We start from the raw sequence: 22,096 nt of genomic DNA, 5'->3' as shown, positions 1-22,096 counted from the left end.
TGCACTCAGAAAAGCAGTCTGAAGAGTTGCCCGAACCTCGCTGCGCTGCGGGGAGAGAAACTCACAGTCATGTGGTTGTTTTGCCTCTGCTTTATCTTTGCTTTTATTCGCTAAACCCAGTGCATAGGACCTTTCAATGATACTCACTCATTTGAGGCTACGGTGTAGATAGAGGTGAAGATTTGTGGAGCCTGGGGAGAGGCTGTGGAGGGGGGCAGGACAGGGAGAGGTGACCAGGAATCCAGCACTGAGACATTCCTGACCCTCCAAACCTAAATAGACATTTTTTCCTGAAGAGCCAGCCTCTCTCAGCAGCCTCAAGGCAGCTAATACAGCCACACGCAGCCTACACCTAGAGCTTTTCAAAGGAAAAAGACTCTGAATAGCCTCAAAGAGCTCTCAGGGACTGGGTTGAGGAGGGGCAGTTCCATCCCAAAAAGTGAAACAGCACCACCCCCACCTAAAGCTCTGTCAGAAACAACCTCTTGAGTGATTAAGATTGACAGCAGGCAGACAGGCAAAGCAGGGGGGGGGGGGAAGTTAGGGGAGATCAGGCAGGCAGGCAGGTGAGCGGTTAGGAGCCTATCCCCAGGATCAGGCCTAAACCGGCAGTCAGACATCCCCCAAGAGTTCCCGGATTGGAGAGGGGCGGGCTGGGCTGAGACGACCCCCCCCCCCCCGCCACATGCACGAATTTCATGCACCAGGCCTCTAGTAAAGAATAAAAATTACAACAACCAAGTACCTATCAAGAATAACCTTAAATATAAATGGATTCAATGCTCCAATCAAAAGACATAAGGTAGCTGAATGGATAAGAAAACATGACCCATATATATATGCTGTCTACATGAGAACCACCTCAGAACAAAGGACTCACAGAGACTGATAGTGAAGAGATTGAAAAAAAAAGTTTTCACACAAGTGGAAATGAAAAACAAACAAACAAGAAAACTGAGTTAGCAATAATATCTGACAAAATAGAACTCAAAGTAAAGGGCACAGGATATTTTCAAAGAGAGACCACATATTGGGACACAGACAAATTATCTTCAAATTCAAGAAAATAGAAATCATATGAAGCATCTTCTCTGATCACAATGGCATAAAATTTGAAATCAACTACAATAAAAACAATGGAAAAAATCAAACATTTGGAGGCTAAATAGCATGCAATTAAACAATGACTGGGTGGCCAAAGAGATGAAAGAAGAAATAAAAATGATCCTGGAAACAAATAACAATGGAAATACAACAATCCAAAAGTCTATGGGACACAGTGAAAGCACCTGAGAGGAAAGTTCATAGCTCTACAGGCCTACCTCAAAAAACAAAACAAAACAAAAAATAAAAATAAACCATCTAACCCTACAACTTAAAGAATTAGAAAAAGAGCAACAAGCAGAGCCCAGAGTAAGCAGAAAGAAGGAAATAATAAAGATCAGAGAGGAAATAAATTACATAGATACCAAAAGACAATACAAAAGATCAATAAAACCAAGAGCTGGTTTTTTGAAAGGATAAACAGGATTGATGAACCTCTGGCCAGGCTCACCAAGAAACAAACAGAGAGAACCCAAATAAAAAAAAAAATCAGAAATGAAAGAGGCGAAGTAACAACTGAACCCACAGTCATACAAAGGATTGTAAAAAGATACCATGGCCCTAGCTAGTTTGGCTCAGTGGATAGAGTGTCAGCCTGTGGACTAAAGCATCCTGGGTTTAATTCTGGTCTAGAGCACATGCCTGGGTTGTGTACTTAATCCCCAATAGGGTGCTTGCAGGAGGCAGCTGATCAATGATTCTCTCTCATTGATGTTTCTATCTCTCCTTTCCTCTCTGAAATCAATACAATATATTAAACATACTATGAACAAGTCTGCTCCAACTGGACAAACTAGATGAAATGAACATATTCTTAGAAAAATACAATATTCCAAAACTCAATCAGGAAGTATAAAAACACCTAAATAGGCTGATAATTACCAAAGAAATTGAAGTAATAATAATAATAAAACAACAACAACAAACAAACAAACAAAAAAACTTTCAGCAAACAAAAGCCCTGGTCCGGATAGCTTCACAGGTAGTTATACCAAACATTCAAAGAAGAAATGAAACCTATCTTTCTCAGATTATTCCAAAAAATTCAAGATGAAGGCACACTTCCAAGTTCTTTCTATGAAGACACCATTACCATAATTACAAAGCCAGATAAAGGCACTACAAAGAAAGAGAAGTACAGGCCAATATCTTTAATGAACATAGATCCTAAAATCCTCAACAAATTATAGCAAATCATATCCAGCATTACATATATCATGATCAAGTAGAATTTATTCCAGGGATGCAAAGCTGGTACAATATCTGCAAATCAATAAATGTGATACATCACATAAATTGAGCGACAAAAATAAAATAATCATATCAATTGCTGCAGAAAAAGTTTTGACAAAATCCAACACACTTTCTTGATAAAAAAACTCTTAGCAAAGTGGGAATAGAGGGAGCATATCTTAATATACTAAAGGTCTTATATGACAAACCTACAGCCAACATCATACTCAAAGGGCAAAAACTAAAACCATTTCTCCTAAGAACAGGAACAAGACAGGAAAGCCTACTCTCGCCACTACTGTTCATCATAGTATTGGAAGTGCTAGCCATAGCAATAAGACAAGAAAAAGAAATAAAAGGCATCCAAATTGGAAAAGAAGAAGTAAAACTATCATTATTCACAGATGACATGATATTGTACATAGAAAACCCTAAAGACTCCATCCAAAAATTACTAGACTTAATAAATGAGTTTGGCAATGTATCAGGAAACAAAACTAACACCCAGAAATCTATGTCCTTTGTATACACCAATAAAGAACTCACAGAAAGAGAAACTGAAAAAATAATCCCATTTACCATTGCAACCAAAAACAATTAAGATACCTAGGAATAAACTTAACTAAAGAGGTAAAAGACTTGTACTCAGAAAACAACAGGGCATTGAAAAAAAAATAGAGGAAGACATAAATAAATGGTAGAATATACCTTGTTCATGGATTGATAGAATCAATATCATTAAAATAACTGTACTACCCAAAGATATCTAGAGATTCAATGCAATCCCCATTAAAATACAACAGCGTATTTCACAGGCCAAAAATAAGCTCTCCAAAAATTCATATGGAATGAAGAAAGACCCCAAATTGCCTCAGCAATCCTGAGAAAGAAGGACAAAGTTGGAGGGATCACAATACCAGATATCAAGCTATATTACAAAGCCATGGTTCTCAAAACTGCCTGATGGCACAAGAACAGACATATAGACCGAGGAAACAAAACAGAACCTAGAAATTGACCCAAGCCATTATACTCGGTTAATATTTGACAAAGCAGGCAAAGGCATGCAATAGAGTCAACACAGTCTCTTCAATAAATGGTGTTGGGAAAATTGAACAGATACATGTGAAAAATGAAACTAGACCACCAATTTATACCATACACAAACTCAAATTGATAAAGGACTTAAACATAAGATGGGAAAACATAAAAATCTTAGAAGAATCCATAAGCAGCAAAATATCAGATTTATGTCATAGCAATATATTTACTGATACAGCTCCTAGAATAATGGAAACAAAGGGGAAAATAAACAAATGGAATTATGTAAAAAAAAAAAATCTTCTGCACAGCAAAAGAAGCCATCAACAAAACAACAAGAAAGCCCACTGGATAGGAAGACATATTTGTCAATGTTATATCTGATTACGGCAGTGATGGCGAACCTATGACACGCGTGTCAGAGGTGACACTCAAACTCATTTTTTTGGTAGATTTTTCTTTGTTAAATGGCATTTAAATATATAAAATAAATATCAAAAATATAAGTCTTTGTTTTACTATGGTTGCAAATATCAAAAAATTTCTATATGTGACATGGCACCAGAGTTAAGTTAGGGTTTTTCAAAATGCTGACATGCCAAGCTCAAAATGTTTGGCATCATTGGATTAGGGCCTAATCTCCAAAACTTATAGGGAACTCAAACAACTTAACATAAGGAAGATAAACAATCCAATCAAAGAACTTAAATAGACACTTTTTATAAGAGGACATACAGAAGGCCAAGAGACATATGAAAATATGTTCAAAGTCACTTATCATCTGAGAGATGCCAATGAAAACAATAATGAGGTACCCTCTCACACCTGTCAGAATGGCTATCATCAAAAAATCGACAAACGAAAAGTGCTGGCGAGAATGTGGAGAAAAAGGAATCTCTTTCACTGTAGGTGGGAACGCAGACTGGTGCAGCCACTGTGGCATACAGTATGGCCTTTCCTCAAAAATTAAAAATGAAACTTCTATTTGACCTCACTTCTATGGATATATCAAAAAAATTAGAAACACCACTAAGAAAAGATATATGCACCCCTATGTTCATAGCAGCACAATTCGCCATAGTTAAGATTTGGAAACAGCCTAAGTGCCCATCAACAGATTAGTGGATTAAAAACAGTGGTACATCTACACAATGGAATACTACACTGCTGTAAAAAGGAAGGATGGGTTGACATGGAGAACATTATGCTCAGCCAAATAAGCCAGTCGGAGAAAGATAAATATCACATGATCTCACTCATTTGTGTACTATAATGAACAACATAAACTGATGAACAAAAATAGATCCAGAGACATAGAAGCATGGAACAGACCGTCCAACATCAGAGGGAAGGCAGAGGAAGGACTGGGAATAGGAGATCAACCAAAGGACTTGTATGTACGCATATAAGCATAATCCATGGACATAGTAGGGAGGTGAGGGCATGTTCTGGGTGGTGGGAAAGTCTGCGGGGAGGTCAATGGGGGGAAAAGGAGACATATGTAATAATACATTAAACAATAAATAATTTTTAAAAAGAAATAATTATCAAGCAATCAAATACTGCAATGATTCCAACTACTGGAAAAGATACCTACACTAATAAAAGAGAAACATGGTAATTAGCGTACGACCGCTACCCATCCCATTGGCTAATCAGCATATCCTTATGCAAATTAACTGTCAGCTGAGATGGCGGCTGGCAGCCATGCACTGAAGCGAACAGGGAGGCTTGCTTGCTTCAGTGACTGCAGACTCCAACGTTCCCCGCCTGACTTGCTGGCCTCTCAGCTGCAACTCTAAGCAACTATGTTGCAAAAATAGAAGCTAAACAAAACACTAGAAACCGGCTTTCAGTCAGCCGGGCTTCAGCCAGCCTGACCGCAACATTGAATCAAATACAGAAGGTAAAGGCCAGAAACCTGCTTTCAGCAGCGAGGCCTCAGAGCTAAAGCTGGCCCAAATAGAAAAAAGAAAAAGAAAAAAAGGAGCAGTTGGGAACTTCAGTCACCCACCAGCCTGAAAACGGCCCTCAGCCCCTCACCCAGACTGGCCAGGCACCCCAGTGGGGACCCCCACCCTGATCCAGGACATCCTTCAGGGCAAACTAGCTGGCCCCCACCCATGCACCAGGCCTCTATTCTATATAGTAAAAGGGTAATATGCCTCCCGGCACCGGGATCAGCGGAGCAGCGAGGCTCCCTGCACCGGGATCAGCATGACAGGGGGCAGCGACCAAACCTCCTGATCACCCTGCGGCTCTGTGTGTGACAGGGGGCGGGGCCACAACCTCCCTATCTGCCCTGCTCTGTGTGTGACAGGGGAAGGCGCCCCAACCCCCTGATCAGCCCTGCTCTGTGCCTGATAGGGGGGAGCTCCCCAATTCCCTGATTACCCTGCGGCTCTGTGTTTGACAGGGTGCGACACACCAACCCCTGATCGGCCCTGCTCTGTGTGTGACAGGGTGCTGCGCCCCAACCTCCCGCCCCACGGGCCCTGCTCTGTGTGTGACAGAGTAGAGCCATAACCTCTCCATTGGCCCTGCCCTGAGTGTGACAGTGGTGGCGCCCCAACCCCTTGATCCGCCCTGCTCTGTGGGTGATAGACGGTGGCGCCCCAACCCCCTCCATGGCCCTGCTCTGTGTGTGACAGGGGGTTGTGCCCCAATTCCCCTATTGACCCTACTCTGTGAGTGATGGGGGGAGCTCCTCAACTCCCTGATCGGCCCTGCTCTGTGCATGACAGGGGGGAGCTCCTCAACCCCCTGATGGGCCCTGCTCTGTGAGTGACAGGGGGCAGCGCCCCAACCCCCTGATCGGCCCTGCTCTGTGAGTGACAGGGTGTGGCGCTGCAACCTCCCCATCGACCCTGCCTTGAGTGTGACAGAGGGCAGTGCCCCAACCCCCCAATTGGCCCTACCCTGAGCGTGACTGAGGGTGGCATCACAACCTCCCTATCCGCCCGGTTCTGTGCATGACAGGGGGCGGCGCCCCAACTCCCCAATTGGCCTGCTCTGAGCCCCACCAGGGGCTGCACCTAGGGATTGGGCGTGCCCTCTGCCACCCGGGAGCAGGCCTAAACCAGCAGGTCGTTATCTCCCGAGGGGAGGGGTCCCAGACTGCAAGAGGGCACAGGCTGGGCTGGGGGGCCCCCCTGCCCCCGTGAGTGCACAAATTTTTGTGCACCCAGCCTCTAGTAGTATATAAATGCAGTAAAATTGATGTGTACTTGGATTGAATTACAAAATATATTTTCCTTGATTTCTCAAAAATATTTTTATAGAATCCATGTTCTTCATATTGGAATACTTCCACTAATAAAATTTTCTCAGAATAAAGCCTAGATTAATTTCTGTAGTTTTTTTTTCTTCTTCTCTCTCTCTTATTTTAAGCTTGTATGTGACTGTTATAGTTAAAATATTTGTCTGTTTTCTGGAACTCACAAGTGTTTGCTGGCCATTTTAGTTGGAAGAATGTAAAAAATAATGGGACAATGTTGACAAAATAATTATAAAAAATGGTGTTTGTTATTTTCCCTTTTAATGAAATTAGATATTTTAGAAATCTTGAAAAAATGTATCTTACTTTCCACGTGGATATAATAAATAGTATATTACAAACTGACCCCATTCTTTCTTTCACTTTTTTTCAGTCCTTTAATGTTTTAACATTTCTAAACTTAGGATTTTTGCTTTACATTATATAATCAGGTTGGATTTTTTACTATTGAAATTTTATGATAGTAGTGAGAATTTTCATCTCACCGTCAATGTAATATTACACATTCCATATTCACTGTCTTATTTTTGGCTTTAACCCCATGCACGTTTAGACTGATGTTCAAGAATCATTAGGCTTCCTAAAAAGACACACTGCAAATAAAGAACTAAAAGTTCCTGACCTTTAATATATCTGCTCTTCCTAAAGAAAAACTACTAAAGATTACTAAAAACTTTATGACTTTCACTTATCATTGATTTCAGATGATTACTGTCCATATAAGGAAATACAACTTTTCTGTTGGTATGTAGAAAGTAATAGAGTGATCACATTGTTCCTTTGTATATTATATGCTATATTTATCGGACACTTTCGTGAGTGTATAAGTGTAATTATTTAAAACTAAAACATAAATTCTGTAAATACAACATATATATAAATTATTTTTAATATATAATAATAAAATTGAAAATTGACAATGTATAGGGTAAAGATTCATTTATTATTATATTATTTAAACATTTTTCTACTATATTTCCTTTCTCTCCTATTCATTTTTCAAGAATTAAATCATATTCTATCAACTTGCCTATTTTGTACTCAATTCAAACATTTGTTTTCATATTTTGTAAGTGAACTCCCTTAACATTTTACTGCTGCCTCGATTAGACTTGACTTGTATACTATTTAAGCATTAAAATCTATATTCTTAAAAAGTCTTACTTATATAGTATTAATAACACAAAACTGGGATCCTTTATCAAGGTATTCACTTATTAATGAATCATGTGAAGGATGTGGATATTTACTATACTCTGCCTGCAGAGCACTAGGAGTATTCATATTTTCCAACTTTCATCATGTGTTGTGTCCGTGTGACAGGGTACCAGCCAAATACAAAACAAGAAAGGTTAAAATCTGTTTATACTAAAAATTAACTGAATGGGGCCATGGCCATGGTAGTTCAGTTGGTTAGAGTGTCTTCCCTATGCATCAAATTTTGAATTTGATCCCCAACTAAAAATCAACTAAGAATGCAAAAGTAATGAAACAACAAGTTGTTCTCTCTCTCTCTCTCTCTCTCTCTCACTTTCTCTCCCCTTCAGTTCCCTTACTCTCTCTCTAAAATCAATAATAACAATTAACTCAATGGTATAGTATACATTATTATACATTCTATGTGCAACAGATATAATCTAATTTTTTTAGTTATCTGTCTCTGCTATTAAATATTTATACCATTAAATTTTTATATAATGTATGACATGAAGGAGCATATTTTACTTTATAAATAATTATTGTCTCATGACTTATCTTTTTAGCAATTACAATATCTTAGCTTTATCATTTGTCTACTAGGCATACAGCTGACATTCTCATTGTCCAAATTAATCTTTTCTGATCTGTAATTCAATTTTATGTCATTTTGCATGGCAATGAATCTTTTTTAATACACATTTCATCTAAATCCCCATGTTTTTAGACAGAAATAAATGAACAGAGTCTTTTACATTGGCCCAAAGTACATTTTGACAAATAGTCCTTTTGAGTCTAGATTCTTGCACTTGACTAATATGATTAAGTCACAAATAATACTGGGAGGGGCAACAACTTAAAAAAAAAAAAAAAAGAACACCAAAGCAGGCAGTTTTATAAGTTAATTTGCAGCATCATTTTGTGTTGAAATTTTAAGAGATTACGATACTACTTTTTCCTTCATTATTTTGAAGGTACTGGGTTGACTCTTCCTTTTAGATTATCCAAATGCTTTAAAAATGATCTTTTGCATTACGATAATATTAACCATCTTATATTTACATAATACTTTTTATTTTGCATATGTGATACATTGCTTCATCTCATTTAATCCATCTATAAACTTTTTTTCCCTATAGGTAGCATTCTCATTCTCTTTCTATATATGAAAATTATTAATTTTCCAAAGTTCTTACAGATAGTAGGCGATACAGTGAGAATTAGAAACTGGACGTTTTGAACTCAAATCTAGAAATCTTGCTACTAAGAGTAATCAAATAATCAAATCCCTGTTTATGAAAGTCAAAACTTGAAAGGAAATTTGAACATATGGTGTACGAAAGTATATTTTTCATATATTTTCAATTTTTAGAACTCTAATTGAGCAGTACAATAATAATAATTTTCTGTCGTTGGAAATGTGGAGGTATTATAACAACTATTTGCCCTGAATCCATTATTCAGTAGGATACACGGGGCACTGTTGATGACCTCCTTTCCCTAAAGGTGGGGATGGATGAAGCGAATTTCTCCCCCTCTCTCCAGGTGGTTATACTGTTTTCACGCTGGGCTACACAGCTTTGGAAGGGCTTGCCCTGGGATAGACTGGGCTGGATTTAGAACTGGTCATTGAATAGCTCTGCTAATTTTTGCATCTCACAGTTATGCAGTTGACAGCTCCTTTTGGTGGGGAAAACTTGGATATATTTCAAGGTGATAGCAGTTTTGTCCCTCTGGCAGCAAGCTGCTGCAACCAGCTTAGTCCATTATCCTCCTCTCCCACTGGATTTAATCCTGAGCACAAGTCTTGGGCTTTTGTAAGAATAGAGGGTAAGGGATGAATAATTATTTCCCATTTGTGCGCAAAGAAAACATAACTACACTACATAGTAGTCTTCAATTACTGAACTGGGTTTGTCTACAGTTCCAGTGACTTATAAATTACTCTTTGTAAAAACCACTGTTTAACATTATTATTTTAGTAATTTTTATGCTTTTAATATTTCATAGTTTAAGCTTTATGACACAAAACTTCTGCCATACTATTTAACATTCAGAGAGTAAAATGCAATTTTAGTTTTTAAAAATTTGTATTAGAAGATTTAAAAATACAGCTGGCTGCTCTGACCAAAGTGATTGAAACACCACTGTACAACTGTGTACAGGGTAATTTTTCTCAACTTGACTTTCCTAATCTCATGGGGTGGTTCTGTAAAATCAATGAAAAGTAATTAGAAATTTAACGTTCTGGATGTTGTAATTACATTAATCTTTACTATTCATTCTGTGGAATTCCTCTTATAAATACTGGTATTTCATAAGCATACTTGGGAAATACAATTCCCACAGATCCTAATTAATTAATTATGTAAAATTGTCTTAGCATATTTGGGAGCAGCATTTTCAGTTTGCTTTCCTCCAGGAGCTCAACATCACGTTCACTCTCTTTCCAGCCAAAAATTATAGTCAGAGATGAGCATTTCAATTTGCAGCTGCCAGTTTAGGGTTAAGATGTGATTCCAGGTAACAGAAGCCAATGAGAGTACACCCAGTTGATGTTTGTGACATCATCCTCCAGCCGGAGTACACAGAACAGCTGAGGTAGCGTTCAGTTTCAGCCCCAGTGCCATTATGATGGATGTTTACATCTCTTCACTGAGAGCCAATTATCTCGCTTTTGTGTGAGGCCCAAGGATCACTCATGCTGCCAGCTGCACAGAGCACTGTTGGATTTAACTGAATGAATTGTTTTCCCTGTCTCTGGTAAGAGCCTCTTCTGTTTTACCTTCTCTTTCAAAATAAAGGTAGATGTATGTAACAGAGGAAACAGGATGAGAAACTGCTGTCAGGGGCAAACGAGATTACTATCCACTCAGATTTGAATCAGAGAAATGTTTAGCATTAGTAAGAGGAAGAAGGGATTTAGCAAAATGAATTGAAGAGCATGCTAACGTGTACCTGGCAAACTAATTTGCAGTAGGAAATGAATGGCAGGCAAAATAGCTTTTCTTTAGAGAAAGGAAAGTAACTGCTATTACAGGATTGCTTTTTGAAGGTGTTTTCAAAATTATATATGGTTGTGTGTGCCATCTGATTAATTTCTTTGTGTTTTGCTATCAGTAGCAAAGGGAAGCGGTAGAAATGGTCAACCAAGTAGAATTGCTATAAATTTAAAATGAGTCAAACTTTGTAATTGTTAAGTGATAGTTCTTTGGGACAGTTTCCCAAAGTTGTATCTATACAGGAAAACAAAATTTACCAAGTGAGCACAGGCTTTAGCTTCTGAAATAAAGTTGTAGTACTCTGTATTTATATTTCTTATTTTAAAATGATATTAGCAAATGGGTTTAAGGAACAGTGTGGGTGTTTTTCTTTCCCCTGGAATTAAGAGATGTTAGAATCATGTATTGCACTGAATGCTTTTAAATGCTTAACAAAAAGCTGTGTTTTATGTATCTGCAGATTATGTAAACCCTGAAAAGAGAGCTTTCAATTATTTAATCATTTATAAGAAATAATATCTACATCTGAGGATCCTTACAGCATTGTAGTGAAACAAATATATGTACAGTTGTTGAATTGCTATGACTGTAGGTGACTGAACCTGACAGGGATTCTGAAAAATCAAATACAATGAAAGCTTTTACTTGGCAGGAGGTTTACAGGCTCCCAAATGAAGAATTCAAAAACACTTTTAACTCCTCAGCTATTGTTTATTATCACAATAAATTAGCAGACAGTTGTTATCTTAAAGTTGAATGCAATTGTTTATTAAATGAAGACACACAACACTGTAGGTAGCTGTTATTTAATATAACATGTTCTCTTACTAGCATCTCCATCTTTTATAGGGTAATAAAACTTTTGAATAATGATGACTCGTCTATCAGGCTACAATATGCTCATGCTTTTCAGATTTGTTTTTACTCTGCTTTACCATCAAATATCGCTGCCTGTGCAAAGCAGTAATTTAGGTAATTAGAAATCAGGGTGTGGAGGTGCTGAAGTTGTACTTAAAGACAACAGGCGTTTCTCAGCTGTGCCACACTTCTCCATCTCCGACTAGCCCAGTCCTGTTGGCAGCGCTTGGCATTACTGCTGTTCGATTTGTCTCCTCAGTCAATTCAGATCTGAACAAAACTGAGTTTATAGAAAGTGTCAGGTATGTATTAATGGAATCTAAAGAATTGAGCTTTGTTGTCTCAGGCAAGACAGCACACAATCCGCTAAATCTCCAAAGCTTACAAATGTGTATCTGGAGTTAATTTTTTACAGGGAGATTTATGTTGGTTATTCTGTGAATTTCAACATCTAAAAATGAGAATTCAAAAGTTTGATAGTGTGAACTTGAAAGAATGAGTCACTGCTTTGAAATGATTTTTGTTTTCCTTAGGTACTTTAAAGTGGAGGTGAATAATCCAAAGGTATTGACTCTGTCATTTTCACAGGTGATCAATCTTGACGAAGGGAAAGCATTTGTTTTCAAACAATTAATTCTGTAAAAACCTATTTAGATCATCCTGTCAGCAATGAAGAAAATCTTACTCAGGCAATGAGCAGTCTAGACATTGAAAGTTGCATTTTCTGCAGTGTATGAATGCTTCTCTCAGTATTAGAGTCTCTAATCATAAAACTGCACTGCTCTGAGAGTGTTTGCAGTGGCAGAATTGCTTATCTCCTTGTTTTCCTTTGAAAAACTTTGTACAACAGGATTGGCATGATATGATCTACCTGGATGGGGGACTTCATTGACACAAAGTTTTCACTTTTTATTTCATATTTTTGAAGAGAGCACATCAATAGGATCATAGCAATTTCTCATGCTGCACACTCCCTGGGCAGAATTTGTAGTGCAGGAAGCCATAGGCAAAAGATTCCTGGAGCTACAATGTATTTCTGTGTTTCTTGCCTCACATAGTCCTTTGTCTGAGATATGTGATTATCATTTTCTTCTTTTGCATTTTTCTCTGTATTACCGAGTTCTCTGTATGTGGTAGGCCAAGCTAAATGTTACTAAGTGACAGGTTTTATAGGTCTTAAGAAGAGGTGGGAAAAGTGCACAGTGATAAAAAGATATATATTAACCCTTCTGAAGTTCTCTTCATTTTCCAGAGGCTGAAGGTAATATATTATATTAATATATTACTTTATTTTTAAAATTGTTCCTCAAATTATATCATCACTTATTCCAAAATAACATTTTTTTCCTCTTGTATGCCTTAATTTTCTCCTAGCACTTTGTTTAGATAAGCGCCTTCATTAGCTTCTTTTAATTATTAAATTCATGGTACCATTTAGTTTTGTACTTTTGTACTTTCTCTGTTGAATTATTTGGATGTGTCATTAATTCTGTGCTTGTCTTAACAGTGTGAAATTCTGGACTTCCGTGGCCAACTTTTTAGTTAAGTCAAGAATATAGTAGCTATGATGTCATCTTAGCAATTTTATGTGAATGTATGAATATTTATTTAGATGCATATCTTTTGTACATAAACATAATATTCATATTTACATTAAAATTTAAAAGGTGTTCACAGACATAATATCCCTTATTCTTTTTTTAAAAATATATTTTATTAATTTTTTACAGAGAGGAAGGGAGAGAGATAGAGAGTTAGAAACATCAATGAGAGAGAAACATCGATCAGCGATCAGCTGCCTCCTGCGCACCCACTACTGGGGATGTGCCCGCAACCCAGGTACATGCCCTTGACCCCGGAATCGAACCTGGGACCTTTCAGTCCGCAGGCTGACGCTCTATCCACTGAGCCAAACCGGTTTCGGCAATATCCCTTATTCTTAATAACTGGTCTGTGATAAAGTAATTGATATTATGCAGCTAATGAGCAAAGACTCATAGTTATTAACTTGTTGCCAATGATGGCCCGATCAGTAAATCAATAAATGAAGAAGTCAGAATTTAGAAATAGGCTTTCAAATTTCAGTGCCCCCAATGAATCTATCAATCAATCAATCGATCAATCTCTCTTCTCTCTTTTCTTCCCCCCATCTTCCTTCATATGTGTGGCTATTTAACTAGTTATTATTATCATTTTTTTATTATCTACTCTGTGCCAAGCACTTATCTTGGTGCTTGGATTTATTTGTAACTGAACATATGAAAGATCCTTGCTTTTTTTCTATCTGTCACACTCTTATCTTTAAATTATGAAAAATATAGAATGTATTTCAAGGTGTAGATTAATAAAACAATAAACTTGCTATGAAATGGGAAACAGGTTGAAAAATGGACTTACTTGTATTTCTTGTGTTTCTATGTATCAAGTTTATGTATGTTCTAACCTAAAACAGATTTGTAAGTACTTTACACTTAAGTATTGTGAAAAAATATCTATCAATTTATTATAACTCATATTTGGTTCTGAATATAATCACTGCAACATAACAAAAATAAAATGCTTAAATTACAATGTATTCCAAAAAAAAATTTTTGCACAAAGTGATTTTGTATGTGTAGGATGCATTCAAGCAATCTTGGCATATAATTTATCCAACTTTATAAAAAAGTCATTGATGGTCATAAGGCAATTTTACAGTTGTTTGGCTTTAGATGGGGTTTGGGTAGTATAAGTGGGAGACTAAGAAATAGATGAATTTTATATTTCTTTTTTAAAAGATTAAGAATGTCTTCCAAATGATAGTAGTTTGTATTTGAAAGAAGCAAACAAGAAATAATCTAAAGTTTAACACTCATTTTTTTTTTCAGTAGTTTGGCATTTATTAATAGTAGTGCTAGGAGAGTTGAATTGAAAATGATATTTACTACCTATTGAATTTATTTACAGATGCCCAGTGATTTTTTAAAAAGAGCCTGCAATCTAACCTCCTCAGAGAAAAATAAATCTGTACATAGAACCTATCAGTTGAAGATAAACCATTTTAGATGGTATCATTTAATTAGCTACTAACGAATCAATCTAGTGACCTACATATAAAGTATAAAACAATTCAAAGCTGCCTGCACATAGTTAATTTAGCACAAATTTACTCTTATAATAGTATATAAAATTATATCCCTGATATTGAAAAATAATATTATGTCCCTGAATTTATACCTTTTACTAATATGCATTTGAAATGTGCAGAATTAAGGACTGGAATTAGAATACAATAATAAAAGGTCTGAATTAGCTAAATTAAAGGAATATAAAGCCATGGTTGCTTTGCAAAAAAAAAAGTTTTACAAGACACTAGGCCTTGAATTTAGCTACTTTTACCTAACAGTATTCCAAAATTAATTTTGGTAATATTTGTGATGAATAAAATATAAGCTGACATAACATGTGATTTTCAAGTACAAAATCTGCTCAAAGCAGAGAATTGGTTGTTCTGCAATTCTGATTTTAAGTGCAAGGAAGTGAGCATAGCATAAAGACAGTCACGGTCACAGTTTTCATTCTGAAGTGACTCTACCATTTTGCCATCGCACACTATAAAACTCTCAGGGTGAACCATAGTATTTGAATCAATGTGAAAAATGTATTTTTACTAAAACAGAGTGCACATATTGGTACTGCAGTCAGTCCGATGAGATATTGAGCTGGATGAGATTTATAATGTGGGGCAGAGCATGATAAAATCTGTTGGATTGATAGGTATAGTGCAAAGTTAAGTCCCAGCAACTTTTCTCAATTTTAATTTAAGTACATCCAGATGATGATTGGACAAACAAACAGTCCTGTTCAGTAGAGCAATAAATAGCAGATGTTCTCAAAAATGTTTTTTGCTTGTTTCTCTGCATGAACTGTGGTAAAAATATTGTTTCTGGGAACTGACTACCTAAGTATGATTTCCTGCCACACCTCATTCCAATCTTATTTATTCATATAAAACTTGGGGAAAGGAAAGTGGTACCTACCTCATAGGGTTGTCGCAAAAATTCTGTAAGCTCATCTTATCAGCACTGAGAACAGTGTCTGACATATTCTATGTGCTTAATCAGTGCTGCCTCCTTTTCACTGACTTATTTAGTATAGTGTGCATGTTTTAATTAATTTAGGTGTTTCATTAAAAATCAATATTTGCAAACACAAAACCTCTGGTATACAGCAAACACAGAACTGTTGGGCAATAATCATATTAATTACTCTTTAAAGCTTGCTACTGATTTCTGGAGTTTTTAGTACTAGACATAGACCTATCAGTTACTGCATATAAAATTTCTGATATGTCTTAGATCTCACATTTTAAATATGAAAAATAGATTAAGTAAAAAATGGATTTAATAACTTTTAGGAGCATTTTCCAGCTTTTAAATCATATAAATGTCAATAATATAAATGGAAAATCCTATAGTTTTCTGATTTATGTTTTTTTCTATTTTACACTATTTGCCTTTATCTTTTACTAGAGGCCCAGTGCAAAGACATTCGTGCACTGGGCAGGGGGATGGGGAGAGAGACAGTCCCTCAGCCCAAGCCTACACCTTCTTGCAGTCCAGGACCTCTCCGGGGATGTTCGCTTAAGCCGGAAGTCAGATATTCCTCTCACAGTCCAGGGCTCTCACAGTCTGGGACCCCTCGCTCCTTACCACCTGCCTGCAGCAGAGGCGGGAGAGGCTCCTGCCATGCCACTGCACTCACCAGCCATGAGCCCGCTTCTGACTGAGCAGCACTCCCCCTGTGGGAGAGCACTGACCACCAGAGGCAGCTCCTGCATTGAGCCTCTGCTCCCTGGTGGTCAGTGCATGTCATAGCTACCGATCGTTCTGCTGTTTGGTAGATTTGCATATTAGGGTTTTATTAGGATACCATTGTTTTTTATCAGTTGATGAGAACTTGAAATGTATGGTTATAAAAGGTTTTACAGATACCAACACTCCTGCTTTCCAACAGCAACTCATTGTCTCTCGTGGGTGATGAAATGGTGATAGAATTAGGCCAGAGTCCTTCTCTATCTCATCCTGTTCTGTATGCCTAACATACTCTGAAAGGCAAAATAAGAGTGTTTTGATTTTTAAAATCTGTTTTGTTTTATTTCAGTGAAGCGCCTAACATATCCTCAATCTTACATCAAAAGAGTTGCAAAAGAAAAGTAAAAAAAAAACCCACAAAACAACACCCTCTAACCCACAGTTTATAATCTTGTAAAAATGAGGTGTTAATGTACATGTAAAACACAAAATAAAAACCTTATAATTTTACTAACTTATTTTGTCTTCACTTCTAAATGTTCTTCGTCATTCCATAAATTATTTAAAGTGCAGGCACACAATTATTGAGCACCTATGACATGACCGCAATGAACAAGTCACCACTGTTGCCCTCAAAGGCCCATGACCTAGAGGCCAACACAAAGTCAAACATAAATAATCATAATGTGTTGTGATAAGTTTCATATTACAGGCATGGACAGAATTCTAGGGGCTTATTCTTACCTGAAAAAAAAATTTCATTTTTTCCAAAATAATCTGTCATTTAGTAGAATTTTTAAAAATGAATAGAGGATATTTCAAGACAGGACCAGAAATGGATATTTCAGGCACCGGGGCTTCCCTTACGTACCAAGTTGAAATGGGAGGAGAAAAAACAGTGCGTTCAGGTAAGTGTTTGCTATGACTGGAGGCGGGGATGAAGGGGACTGAAAATTAGCACCAACGTATCAGAACAGATGCCGGCTGTAAAAAAACAGTAGGCACAACCTAATCATAACTGTAAGTCTTAGCTGGAAGGTTAAATTGAGTTCTTCTAAATTAAAATACTTTGGAAAGCCTGTGATGAGACAGCATTGTGGATTTGAGTAAATGTGGAATGCTTCCTAAGAGAAACAAAACAAGAGGAACCAAGACTATTTAAAGCAATCTGACACATCAGAGGAACAAAAGGCCCAGAGAACCTACTTCACTAGATTTCAAATGGCATTATTAGATTCCCCATTCTGTTAATTTATTTTAAATAATGGGTAATACTCAATGGGATAACTCATTTAGTAAGAAAACAGAGAAGGGAAACACATGACAGAATTAAGAATATCAGAGTTTGTGAAAGAGACCTTGAGTCAGCTATTTTTCACTCTTGATGATCGTGACCAGACATTAGCCAAGGAGAGGAAATGTCTGATCCTGAATGACCCAACGTTTCAGTATTGGTATTGGGCTAATGTCAAGTGAAGATCCAGGGGAATGAACTCCCTCCTTATTGCACAACTCAATTCATTGTAGCTATCTTTAAAATTACTTGAATAGCATACTATAAAATATATTTATTAAAATTGTATCTTAAGGGAAAAGATTAAATATCATCCTATTCCTTTCTTGTGACTTATGGTAAACACAAATTAGTATTGAGGGAAGAGAAAGAGGCACTAAGCATTAGTGAATAGCATAAACTAATTATTTTCATAGTTATTTCTGAAGACTGTCCCCAAAACAGTTATTCTAAATGCATTCATTTATACAATAATGAGTCTCCAATATGGAGAAAGAGATGGAATCCAACGAGGATATAATTAATTAGGCTTATCTACAGGCTCCCATATCTACAATGCTATAGACACTCTGGAAGGTGGTGGAGATGCAGAGATAAGTGGGGTGTTGATGTTACATCAAGAATATGGGTGTCATGGCAAGGCACCAGAGACAATAGGACAAATCATCCCAAGAGAGAAAAGACAGTTGCCTGCCTGTTTCTAGTAGAACAAATTCCTGCTTGCCTTGATTTTTAGTATTAACCCTCAGAGCAATGTCACATAATGGGATGCTAGTGAATCCTTCAGGAAAGATAAATGACCTTGATGGTAAGAAATAGGCAGGAACTGTGAGGCATTAAAGAGGTGGAGATTACCATCAGGAAAGTAAACATTTTAGGGAAAGGGAAAATATATAACCAAAAACTTATTAGAATACAGAATTGTGATATTAAGCACAGGAAATATGATAACTAATTATAGAGAATATTTTATTCCCTTGAAGTCCAAGACTCTGTTTAATTTTTATTTGAATACCCATGGCCTGGAAAAGGATTCAGCAGATGTTTGTTAAATGAATGCTTGACTGCCCGAGGAAGGAAGGAAAAAACTCTTTTTCTGCTTTAGCCAATTTGACTCAGCGGATAGAGCATTGGCCTGCGAACTGAAGGGTCACAGGTTCAATTCCAGTCAAGGGCACGTACTTCAGCAGGCTGCATGTTGGAGGCAACCAATTGATGTTTCTCTTTCTGTGTCTGTCCCCCTCCCTTCCACTCTCTCTAAAAATCAAAGGAAAAGTCCTCGGGTGAGAATTAACAAAACAAACACCAAAAACATGGTTTTCTTTGTTTGTATGTATATATATATATATATATATATATATACATATATATATATATATATATATATATATATATATATATACATTGGATATGCTATTTGAGATGCCAATTAAAGAGCAAAGGAGGTAAATTTTGTAGTTGTTGGATATACAATACTGGAGTTGAGACACTTAGTAACAAACTTAAAATAGTTGACTGCAAAAACAATCTCACTGAAGAACATCAACTAGAGAAAAAGCTATAGGGAATTCCACTATTTAAAGGATACTCAGCAAAGGATACTCAGAATGTGAGGCCTTTGATTCAGGAGAACTAAATCTAAATCCTATCTTTAGATCCAGAAGGAAAAGGCATTGACGAGCGGAAGAAATCCATTTGAACTTTTATGCAGGAAAAGCAAACCTGAACATGGCATTTCTTTTCCTCCCTCCCATCTTTTCATCCCCTTGTCACTAAAACTCTTCAATAGCTTTCTATTCCTTATAGGTCAATGACAAAACTAATATAGCTTGCAAGGTGCAAAATGGTGTGTGAATTCCAGCAACATTTGCATCTTTCTTACAATGTCTTCTCTGACCCACCACTGAACTCAATTCATGCCATTCCACTGGGTAGCAGGTTTCTCTCAATATTCTTCACAGATTTAACTCCTACTCATCATTCAAATCTCAGTAAAAGAAGTGCATCCTTAAGGAAGTCCTCCTCCATGACTTCTTTGACCAGACCAAATCTTCCAATTACAGGTTCTTAAAATAATAGCTTACACTTGCAAGAATTTCAGCTTGATTAAATTTTCAATTTCAATCTTCATCACTCACCTTTAAACTTTATTAAAATAATGGCAGAGTCTGGTTTGAGTCAACCATTGAATCCCCAGCATCTAACAAAACACAGAGAGTAAAAATAGCAGCTAAATAAATGGTATAGGCAAATAGAAACTGGCAAAAAAAAAGTATTTGCACCAGAGAAAAACAAGAGCATTTTTAATTATAGAAAGAAAAATTGAATGTATTAAATGCTTCCTCATCTCTACAGCCACCTTGTCACTAATATGTATATGACACCATTACTAATTATAATTAGCATATCATTATACATTAGTATATCAAATAGCATTATAGCTTGTGTACGTTAAGTTACATGCCAAACAACAAAAGAATACTGTCAATATCTATAGTTAACATTTGATATAAATATAACAAGGGTCCTTTGGAACACAGGAATAGTTGAAAAATATGAAGAGGTGTAGACCCAGCAAGGGGTATAGCAACTGAATGAATATATATATATATATATAACTTGTAGGAGGCAGGATAGATGTTTCTGAACCAGGAAGAGTGTAATTGAGAATGTGGTAGCCAAACATATAAAAAACAACAGAAAGGCTCAAAGTACAGGCACAAAGAAAACTATACTTTCAATTGAAGGTAAGGTCACTGGTGGCTTAAAGAAAGGCGTTTGAGATGCTAGACTGCAAGTAGTCTGGCAGGAAATTGATTGTTAAGAATTGAAGTCATGCCCAAGCAATTCAGAACTGAGGAGAAATAAAGACCTGCTGGACAGAACTGTCAAATGTCGACTCCTTCATAAATGGGAAAACTTCACGTGATGGATTGATGTGTAAAATATCAGGTATTATTTATCCTTTCAATTGGTCTTCCTAACTCATACCAACTACACTTATAATAAATAACTAGATGTTAAGTATTTAGTTATAATATTGAAAACATCAACATGGTCAAATAAAAAGGACAGCAATATATCCAAAAATGTAGAGAATTGTGGGGATTATTTACTTAGCAGTTAATTTATTCTCATAAAAAAAGATTCAGTTTCAATTTGTCATGTATAAACATCTTTATAGACAATAAGCAATGCTTGCTTTGTAAACACATAAATAAACATCCTAACATTGGGACTAGGATCCTTCAAAAGACCACACACTATTCTAAGGAAGCAATGCTGTGGCCAGTTGCTAAATAGAAGAGTTCCCATACCTTCAGGGGTTGGTGGAATTAAGTGAAATCCAGAGAGAGAAAAATATGCATCAGGTGCAGGTTAAAAATCGTTATGATTGGAGAACATACTACACTATAATATTCAAATATGAAAGCAGAATAAATGTGTATACATATAAAATATATGGATTTCCACCTATGTAAAAATATACATGTAATGGTAGAAAATTTTGTTTTCAAAGTTGTCTGCACAGAGCTATTTATTTCGGTAACTACAATGATTATAGAATTATTCTTAAGAAGAGATTTATCGTTTGCTGATGAAAAAACACTGATTACTTTATTTGTTCTTGTGGGCAGGAAGGGCAAGACATCTTTAAACAGTCTCGTGAAGAGGGAAATTACATCCCTCCTCTTTTCAAAATAGTCTGAAAAACAAAGCAACAGGATTTGATCACCAACTGTAGCAACTGATCCGGAAGGAGGATTGAGATGCACCATGGATTCAGAGAACAGTGAGGTCAAAGACGGTTTTGTAATTGGAAAAGTTGTCCCACAGTACTCTGCCTTGGGAAAGGTATGGCCACCTCCATGCGTCCATGATTTTCTCTCAACAATGGTCTGTAGTCAGGTCATTCTAGACCCCAGAGAAAGACAGAGGCACAGGGACCCCTAAACAATCTAAGGATGCCCATGGAGCCAAGATAGGAAGAAGGCCAAAACAGAAGGCAAAGCATGATGGCTAAGGTCTGAGATGAAGGATCTAGGCAAGGGGACTGGATGCGGAGGCAAGATTCTAGCTTCCAGAAGCTCTAGGCAGGCAAAGCCTCATTGTAAAAACCTGGTCTGACTGGGCCCCAGCTATTGGCAAGAACTCAGGAATTGGACAGAAATTCTGAGGTCAGACACTCCAGAATGTAGGGTGGACTGGACTTTTGGGTCGGATTGTTGGCTCTATTGGTGAAGGTAGAGGCCTGACTCAGTTACACTATGTGGTTAAGTCAGAGGTAGACAAGGGG

The 22,096-nt window shown here is 36.9% G+C and overlaps 1 protein-coding gene and 1 pseudogene across 3 annotated transcripts in view; both read left to right on the top strand.

Moving 5' to 3' along the window:
- The window catches only part of MGAT4C (MGAT4 family member C), a 740,042-nt gene that overhangs the window by 494,786 nt on the left and 223,160 nt on the right, over positions 1 to 22,096 (top strand). The window contains exon 1 of one of the 3 annotated variants that reach the window (XM_070407600.1): positions 10,534 to 10,615. The exons of the other annotated variants lie outside the window; for them this stretch is intronic. The gene's annotated coding sequence lies outside the window, so the exon portion shown is untranslated. Of the gene's footprint in view, positions 1 to 10,533; positions 10,616 to 22,096 lie in introns of those variants that run through there. 3 annotated transcript variants of the gene reach the window in all.
- LOC139006328 (proteasome assembly chaperone 4 pseudogene) overlaps positions 17,341 to 22,096 on the top strand; it is a 29,953-nt pseudogene continuing 25,197 nt past the window's right edge.

This window comes from Myotis yumanensis, unplaced genomic scaffold (genome assembly GCF_028538775.1).
Source record: "Myotis yumanensis isolate MYYU_CA2020_CCGP unplaced genomic scaffold, mMyoYum1.0.hap1 SCAF_3, whole genome shotgun sequence".
NCBI lineage: Eukaryota > Metazoa > Chordata > Mammalia > Chiroptera > Vespertilionidae > Myotis > Myotis yumanensis.
The sequence above is the reverse complement of the archived record's forward strand: the minus strand, read 5'-3'. Positions and strand labels throughout refer to the sequence as shown.